General features: G+C 40.6%; 1 non-coding gene across 1 annotated transcript; it reads right to left on the reverse strand.

Moving 5' to 3' along the window:
* Positions 1–7,697: 7,697 nt before the first annotated feature.
* trnaa-ugc lies at positions 7,698–7,769 on the reverse strand. Its single transcript has one exon. It is a non-coding gene; the product is annotated as a tRNA-Ala (tRNA).
* Between the last annotated feature and the right edge of the window lie 1,422 nt (positions 7,770–9,191).

Here is a 9,191-nt window from a genome sequence, read left to right on the forward strand (position 1 = left end):
ATTTGAATTAACTCAATATTCTCTCTATTTGGGATTAGATAAATATAATGCTTATGTTTTATTTAACTACAATGGTTGGATTTTATTCCAAACATTTTTATTTGAAATTTAATTAAATATTTGCCTCAAAATCAAAAACACAATCATATTGAATATATTTTACCTAATACATTAATTCAAATCTACATGACCACAGAATCATTTCTTACAGTGTAAGATTAGTTTTCCTGAATGTGTCTACAATTCACATGTGAGGCTTTTGTAGCTAAGTAGCAGATTCATGCTTAGTTTCCTGGGATTCTGGCAGGGTAATTCAATGCAGCGGTTATCTCATAGCCTATTGTTCAGACTGTATTTATTTATGAGTTCATGTTAGCCTCCTATGGTTGCCACTGTTGGTTTCCATTTAAACAGCTTTGTTGCCAACATCTTCACAATAAACTAACTTTTAACACGCTCCACTTGAAATACAGTAGCTACTTATTTTTCCCATTACATGAGCCAGTATAGCAAATAATTTTGTTAGACTTTTGTCCGTCTAAATGTCTTTATATGTTATAAAACATGTCTGTGAGTTTTGAATGTAATTCCTTTATGTATGACTGATCGCCATCTTGGCTCCGCAGAGCAGCAGTGGACTGGAGCCAAGATGGCAGATGGCTGCTTGTCTGCAGGGTTTGGATTCCTACAGGGCCTCTGATACAGCAAACACAGACAACCGGGTGGAGGAAGACGCTGATATTTATTGTCTCTCTCCATGTTTTACTGTCTCAATCCATTTTTTTTCTTACCTTTGATTCTCTTCTCCCTGATCCAACGTCATTTTTAGTTCTTTTCCCCCACCCATTCCATGTCTTCCTCTGTTTGCCTTTTCCCTTTAGTGTTTTCTGTTCCCATTGTTATCATAAATAAGATGTAAGTGCAAAAGATATAATATGAGAATAAGACATAATAATAATACAGGGATTGAATTTTCACTTTATATATTTTGTTACAACCATGAAAAACTGTACTCAATTGAATTCTGGATTCTGGATTCTGGTGTGATTAAAAAACCTTTTTTGAAAAATATAAGTGTGATGAGTCGCTATTCCAGATAAGAAAGACAGGATATGTTGCTGCCTTGTTTCTCTCTCATTGCTACACCTTTTACATTTCAGCTACTTTGCTGACGCTCTGATCTGGAGCATTTTACAGGTACTGCAGCACAGTAAGCTTTACATTTGAGTACTACAATCAGTCGCTGATATGAAACACGCAAGATGAAGTTCCAGGACAGGAGATAAGATTACAACGTTGCTGTGCATCTGAAAAAAAATATCCATCTATCTTCTGCCAAACAAAATAGAATGAAATGAAAATGAACAAATGCTGAGCAAATGAAATAGGAATGACATGTATAAATGTGTTATGGGGCTGGTATTAGAGAGTCATTTCATTCTGATCTGAACTGGGTAAAAACTGCTCTTGCAGCAGTTAGAAAATGATATCTGCATCTTCATCAATCCTACATTCATGTATTCCTGTATCCTTTTTGTCTTCTTTTTCCTCCTCTCTTTTTCTTCATCACTCCATATTTCTACCTCTTTTTGTCCTTTTTGCTTTCTCTCTCTGTCTTTCCTGAGTCCATCTCTTTCCTCCCAACCTCTCTCTCTTTCTCTCGCGCTCTCTCTCTCTCTCTCTCTCTCTCTCTCTCTTTCTCTCTCTCTCTCTCTCTCTCATCCCTCTGCATCCCATTCTCTTTTCCATCTCGATTTCTCTCCTGGAGCAACAGTACAGTATGTATACACCCGGTTGCCGTGGCAACCAGAGAAGGCCACACGAGCGGGTGGATGAACAAAAGACCCAGAGACCCTCATCCACAGAGAGAGAGAGAGAGAGAGAGAGAGAGAGAGAGAGAGAGGGAGAGGCAGAAAGAGAGAGGAAAATAGTGAGAGAGAATAAAAATCTAGATTTTGTTTTTTGGCGAGGGGTTTGGTGTGTGTGGAAAATGAGGAGGAGGAGGAGAAGGAAGAGGAGGGGAGGGGTGAGGGATGGATAGCGTAGGTGAGGTGAGTTCATAAATGAAAGAGAGAGAGAGAAGGAGAGAGAGGGGGAAGGGAGATGTGGTTAACACAGCTCGAAAAGGGAATAGGTTTCTGTGAATATAAAAGAAAAGCCTAAAAAATGCAACAGTGCATTATGTAAAGCTATGCTGGTGGCTCACAATTAGAGATCATTTTCAGGTGCAGAAGATTAGATGTCATTTCATTATTGTTAGCACCATCTCAAAGGTGTTTCATTATATTATATTATATTATATGTATTTCACTGCATGTAATTTACAATAATGAACTGCTGCTTCCTTTCTCCATATTACTAATATGTAGAGCAAGTAATACATCAGCCGTGTGCACAGTGAGTAATATAAGCAAGCAGTGATACTGTATGTGAGAGAGAGAAAGGCTACTGACAGCAGACTATGAGAGTTGAAAACACAATGTTGCCTTTGAGCCATGAGCCAGTTTAACACTGGCGGGGCCTACCGAGCGGTGGTACCCGACCCCAACAAGTCGTACGATAAATCAGAGGGGTCGTGAAACGACAAACATGGAAGGAAAGAGGGAGAAAAACACAGTTATTGTATTCATCTTGTGAAATACACAGAGTTTTGCTGCCTCTAAGAATATTAAAATGACACAACATGAAGGAACAGTCACTTTGGTTCAAGTGCTTTGATGTTTGTTTGGATGTGATAATTGAAGTAATACAAAGGCACTGGTTTTATCACACAATGTAAATATAGGCTACTGTATGATATGATATGAATAATTATTCTCTTCTTTTTATAGGCTTGTTCCAATCACTGCAGCTGTAAAACAACAACTAAATGTCTTGCGTAACTGCTTTAATCAGCATCTTCAGCTGCATTGCTTTGCTTGTAATTATGTTGCGCTTGTTCATTCAGTCTCACATATTAAGCTGTAACCTAGTAATAATAAGGGGGGGAAATTACTCTTGGGAAAATGTCAAGTTGATTTCCACTTCAAGCCTTCCTCTCATTATCTTTGCTCTTTTTCTACTTTTCTTTTCCAAACAAATATTCTTAAAAAGGGTACAGCAACAACTCTGTTACCCGGCTAATAAAATTAAGGAGGTTTTTAGTTTCAGCTCCTGTCTTTCAGTTTTTTGGACACAGGATGTTACCTCTCTCAAACATCTATATAAATGACGACCTCAAACGCTCCCTTCAAGTCCATTAACCTTTGAAGTCTATAATTAGCAGTTGAGCTCGTGGCAAATGTGCTCCTATTTGACTAAGTAAACGTATGGAGCGCTGATCCTCTGCAGAATATACAGAGAGACCCTTCAGGGCACTGCTGAGAAAACCATATTCAATTACCCTGCCTATTACAAGTTGTCAGCAGTGTGTGTGTGTGTGTGTGTGTGTGTGTGTGTGTGTGTGTGTGTTAGCTGAAACAGGACAGCCTTATGCAAATATAATTATACCAATTAAACCACAGAAGGGGCTCGGAGGGGGTTTCGGGTGGAAAGACTGGCCGAGTGTTGGTGTGTGCCAGTGGGTGTGGTGGTTACAGAGCTGCTTCTCCAGTGTGTGTGTGTGTGTGTGTGTGTGTGTGTGTGTGTGCGTGCGTGCGTGCGTGCGTGCGTGCGTGCGTGCGTGCGTGCGTGCGTGCGTGCGTGCGTGCGCGTGCGTGCGTGTGTGTGTGTGTGTGTGTGCGTGCGTGCGTGCGTGCGTGCGTGCGTGCGTGTGTGTGTGTGTGTGTGTGTGTGTGTGTGTGTGTGAACATGTATATACATGTAAGTGGATGTGCACATGTGTGGGTGTTCTGGGAACGCTGTTCTTCACACCCTCTCCTCCATCCCCCCATCAGCACCACCATCACCCCCATCCCCCCCCCCACCCAACGCCTGCTTCCCTGTCTGTCTGTCTTCAGGGAGCTGAAGGAGCTCAAAGGAAAAGCTTGGGAGAGACTCCATGTTTGGAAGAGACATGGAGGAAAGGATGAGGATATGGAGAAAAATGTGAGCAGAAAAACAGTAGAGTGTATAGATGAAAAAAGAGACTGAATGGGTGAGCCCAGGAGCAACTTAATTGCCACTTCACACATCATTGGAGGGATAAAAAGATGCAATGACTGATATCAACACACTGAATGAAGACCTCTGTCTGATGATGTGCATTGATTCTACTGTACGTGCAGTAAGGTGAACTTCTGTCACCTTATTTTGAAAAGGATATCTGAGTTAGAGGTCTTCACGGGTCGACAAACAGAGACCTGACTCCAGGTGGTCTAATCGGGCAGACAGGGTCTCTTTACTGCCATGGGTCTATGCTCTGTGTGTCTAAAACATGGTCTGAGCGCACACAGCATCAGTTCTGATCATGCCGTACATCATCCCAACAGTGGGAGAAATATTTTCGAAAATCTGTAGCTTATGTAAGATATATTACTGTAAATGACATTGTACCGACTTTCTTTACGCACTACACTTTTTATCAAATAATGGTAAAAGCTGCATGTCTGAAAGCACCTGTATGACTCTAAAACTACATTGATTTTTTTTTTTTCCTTTAGACAAGTTCAGGGCAAGCTATGTGATGGAGACATTGAAGGGAGTCAATTGATGTGACATTTCTTGACATTCACTGGTGATTGTTTTTGCACGTTTCCCCCCTTTCCTTCTGAACATTTTTGCCCATGGGGGGTAACACCAGCAACAATGCCTGTCAGGTTAAATTTACCCCCGAGAAACTACCTGTTCATACACTCAGAAGAAAAAAATGCCTGATTGTTTCTGGCATTGTCTAAAAAATCTTCTCTGTCTCGTTCTCATGGGAGATAAACTGTCATCGCAATGCAGCAGAGGCCGTTGTATCACAAACATTGTTGTCAAGATTTTATCTCTGAGACTGCATCATACACTCGACTGCACTTTATAGAGTTGCCAGCATCTGAAGCAACTCAATAAAGTGCAGGCAGCTTTGAAACCAAGGAAAATAAATGTTCTTGTGATCAATGTGGGAGCAGGTGACTGAGACACAACATAGTGATTTGTGGAGTGTTTCTATAAAGGCTTGTACTGTATGTGGAGGCAACAAGTTATTAAAGAACACAAAATGCAGTCACATGTTGGTACTGTACAATATATTAGTCACTACATTTGGGCCTGAATGTCTTTTGTTAGAAAGATATGATTCAAAATCGAAATTCAGCCATTTCAAATTTATTTTATTTCAGCAGATGGCAATTTTGTGGAGAAGCTCAATGTTTGTTGAACTGATCACGTACACATACCACAATACACAGATTTTCAGAAAGCTTCTTGGCAGGAAGTCAAGGGTACATACACAAAATGAACAAATAGCCTACTGTTTTTTTCTAGTGCTCCTTGCAGCATCTGTGCATTGTACATGCAAAGATTAGAGTTGAAAATCAATAAGACAAAGGCCCTGTTTGCACTTTAAAATGCGTTTCAGTGATACGAACACAAGTGGACAGACGAGACACATCGCCACTCACGTGACTTCTGCCAGACGGTCAAAGGACCCTTCGCACAACTATTGCGTCCACACTTTCGCCAGTCATGCAATGCAGAATCCAACGCATCTCCTTCTATCCGACAAAACGATGGACAACACTTAGTCCATCTCCTCCTGAAATGGACAAATTACAGAGAGTTGGCGTGATGTCACCAAAACAACCACCGCATTAGCGTTTCCACTACAAAAGATATGTGGTCAATTGTAGAGATGTTCCGATACCAATACTGGTATCGGTATCGGCTCCGATACTGCCTAAAACGCTGGTATCGGTATCGGGAAGTACTGGAGTTTATGCACCGATCCGATACCACATAATAAAGCCCTAAAGAAAATCTACCAGTTTATTTATGTTCTTTTTCTGTTATAACTGACTGTCAAACTGCATAATAAAAGAAAGTTCTGTGGCGTTCATTGTTTGTGTTTGTTCATGTTTCACAAAGAGTTTAACCTGAGCCAGACTGACAACAAAGATAGAAATCATATCACATCCATACAGGGATAGTAGTATACATAATAAAATAATTGACACACTGGTATCGGATCAGTACTCGGTATCGGCCGATACGCAAGTTCAGGTATCAGAATCGGTATCGGGAAGCAAAAAATGGTATCGGACTATCTCTAGTCAATTGCGTCCTGGTGGTACATGTATATAGCGCTGTCCACTTGTGATCCAATCGGCTAAGACACATTTTAAAACCAAGTGTAAACCGGATCCAAGGGTCTACAGCCATGCTAGCGGCTGTGTAAATCACCAATGTTTTCATCCTGAGGGGATAATGCATGTCTGTAACAAAATTCATGGCAATCCATCCAAGAGACACTTCACCAAAAACACAGATGTGAACCTCATGGTGGCTAGAGGAAAAGTCCCAGGGTCAATAGGATTAATCCTCTGGGGACCACGAATGTCTGTACAATAAACAATGGCAATACATCTAATAGTATTTGAGATGTTTCAGTTTGGATCAAAGTTGTGGACATACCGACAGACCGACATCTTTGGAGTCACGTAGAGCTAGCATGGCTAAAAATTTAGTCCCAAAACCCTTACTTTTTTTTAATGAGACTGAATGAATGGCTTTTGGACCATACACCAGATTGCTCTCTCCCTCTCATGCACACACACAGTAGGAGGAGAGATGTTAGCCAGAGTGAGATATGGGCTCCGGATCCCTCTCCTCATGAGGAATCAACTCTTTATTTCTTAAAAGGGACTTACAGTTTCATAATACACCCTCTAATCTCATACAGTATTTAAAGAACGTGATTTATTTGCTGTCAGGCAAACTTTAGGTCCTCTCCTCTCCTTTCCTCCTAATCAGTCGGCAGATGTTTGGGAGGCTCAAACGCCATTCTCTTCCTCCTCCCTCCTGTCCTCCTGTCCTCCTGTCACTCCTTCTCTCCCTTTTTAATTGCCTCTGAATTTCTTCTTTCTATGCCTGGTTGCAAAAGCTTCAATTGAAGAAGCTGTTGTCATGTGAGCAGACGCCCAGCTGGATTCATCCCTCCCTCCTTCCCTCCATAAACCTGCTCTCCCTGCTGATGAAATGTAATACTCCATATTCACGTGATGATTATTGAACCATGGCTTTTATTAATCAACCTGATGTTCTCAGCCTAACATTGCATTCTTCATCCATCCCAGCATTTTCCCTTTCCATGGCCCTTACAACCAGCAGAGGACCAATTTACCCACTTCTCTATTTCTACTCCTTATTTCACCCCCCACTCCTCACCCTCTCCTTCTACCTCTTTCTTCAGTCGCAAGCCCCTTCTCTTTACCTCCTTTATTTTATCTCAACCCCCTGTTTTCTGTTTGATTAAGGAAAGGGCTCGCAGGGACGAAAGAGAAGAAAGAGAATGGTGGAGATAAAAAACGATGATATAACCAAAGACAACAATGAAATGACATAAACCAACGTTTTCATAATTCACACATTGGCCACTTCACAGTGGATACGGTGAATAAAACGTGGAAGTTGGAAGATGAATGAGTTCAACTATCTCTGAATAATAACAAGACCACAGTTTTGACATTGGTTCTTTCTCCTGCATTCCCTTGTTAGGTAGTGCAAGGATTATTGGTGAATGATTTTGTGAAAAGCACCCTGAGCATTAGTGTTTCACTCCATTGTAGACCAAGAAGTGGAGACGCTGGGGATTGAACCCAGGACCTCACACATGCAAAGAATGCGCTCTACCACTGAGCTACATCCCCTTTGTGATTAAATAATAATTTTATAATTAAACCTTTTCAAAGAGGGAGGCAATATTGATAACATTACCTTTCTGAGCAGCTGAATCTGGTTGTTCTAAATGCTTCAAAATTATTCAATTTGGAGGAAGTGCAAGGTTACAACACATTTTTTTGGTGAATGCCGTTAGATAAAGCAGCCTTGAACTGTGTGTGTACTTGGTATTGAGAACATTTCACATTTCGGAAAGTTTCTTTGAATTTCTTTGAACCATACCAAGGTAGACAAGAAGTAGACATGCAGGGGATTGAACCCATTAAAAACCTGAGCTGAAGTTATGTAACAAAATACTTACTAATTTAAACTCAAACCATGATATATTCCTAAATGTAACCTGTAGTTTTGTTTGAATTCACAACATAACCGCGTGTTGAAAAGCGTGGCACAATGGAGCGTCATGGTTTGACGCTGGGAGTCCTGACCAAGCATCTGTATGTGATGAGCTGGGGTTGGTTAAAGTTAAAATGTCTTTTTTAGTAAAGTAATTATTATACTGTTAAAGCCACTTTACATTACAGCCTTCAATTCATTGTATAAGCCACAGGGGGTTTGTATTTTTGCAAATCAAAGTTGTTTTTTTTTATCTTTTAATGAGTTAATAATATTTAAAGCCTAGTTTGCTGTAAAAAACATGGTTATTACTAAATCTCTCATTTGTGTAAATACATGTTTTGACAGAATATGTTGCAGATCTACTTTGGTTGGGTCTCCACATAAATAATACATTTAAATGATCTTGTATGTTACAGTAAATAGGGCAAGGACGACTCTCTCAAACAGCAATAAAGAGCCTACTGAAAGTGCCCATATTATGAAAATATCACTTTTTCTGGGATTTGGGGTGTTATTTTATGTCTCTGGTGCTTCCACACACATACAAACTTGGAGAAAAAATCCATCCATGCTGTTTTGAGTGAGATACAGTTTCTGAATGTGTCCTGCCTTCAGTCTCCGGGTGAGCTGGTCAAAATCTGCAGGGATTTTTACGTCACTAGCCAAAACGAGGTGGCTAACCGTAGCATGCTAGCTCGTTCTGAATGTCAAAACACTGCTACAACACACACTAGTTCACCATAATCTACAAAAGAACTAGTTACATGTCCCTGTTCTGCAGGTATTCCACACAAAGTTGGAAGTGCGCCCTCATTTAGAAGAAGTCTCAGCTAATCCTGCCTTGTACTACTGAAGTTGTAGAAACAAACAGCTAGCTAGCTGATATGATCCTTACCTAGCTACTGCGCATGTGTGACTGCCAACAAAGATGTTACAGCAGCAGATGTCTCACTCTGTAGCTAAAACAGGGACCTGAACACAGGGTGAAAAGAGGAGCTGCAGCAACTTGCAGTACAACAAAAATATGGTGTTTTTTTGATAATTAAACAATG

This window comes from Sander lucioperca, chromosome 9 (genome assembly GCF_008315115.2).
Source record: "Sander lucioperca isolate FBNREF2018 chromosome 9, SLUC_FBN_1.2, whole genome shotgun sequence".
NCBI lineage: Eukaryota > Metazoa > Chordata > Actinopteri > Perciformes > Percidae > Sander > Sander lucioperca.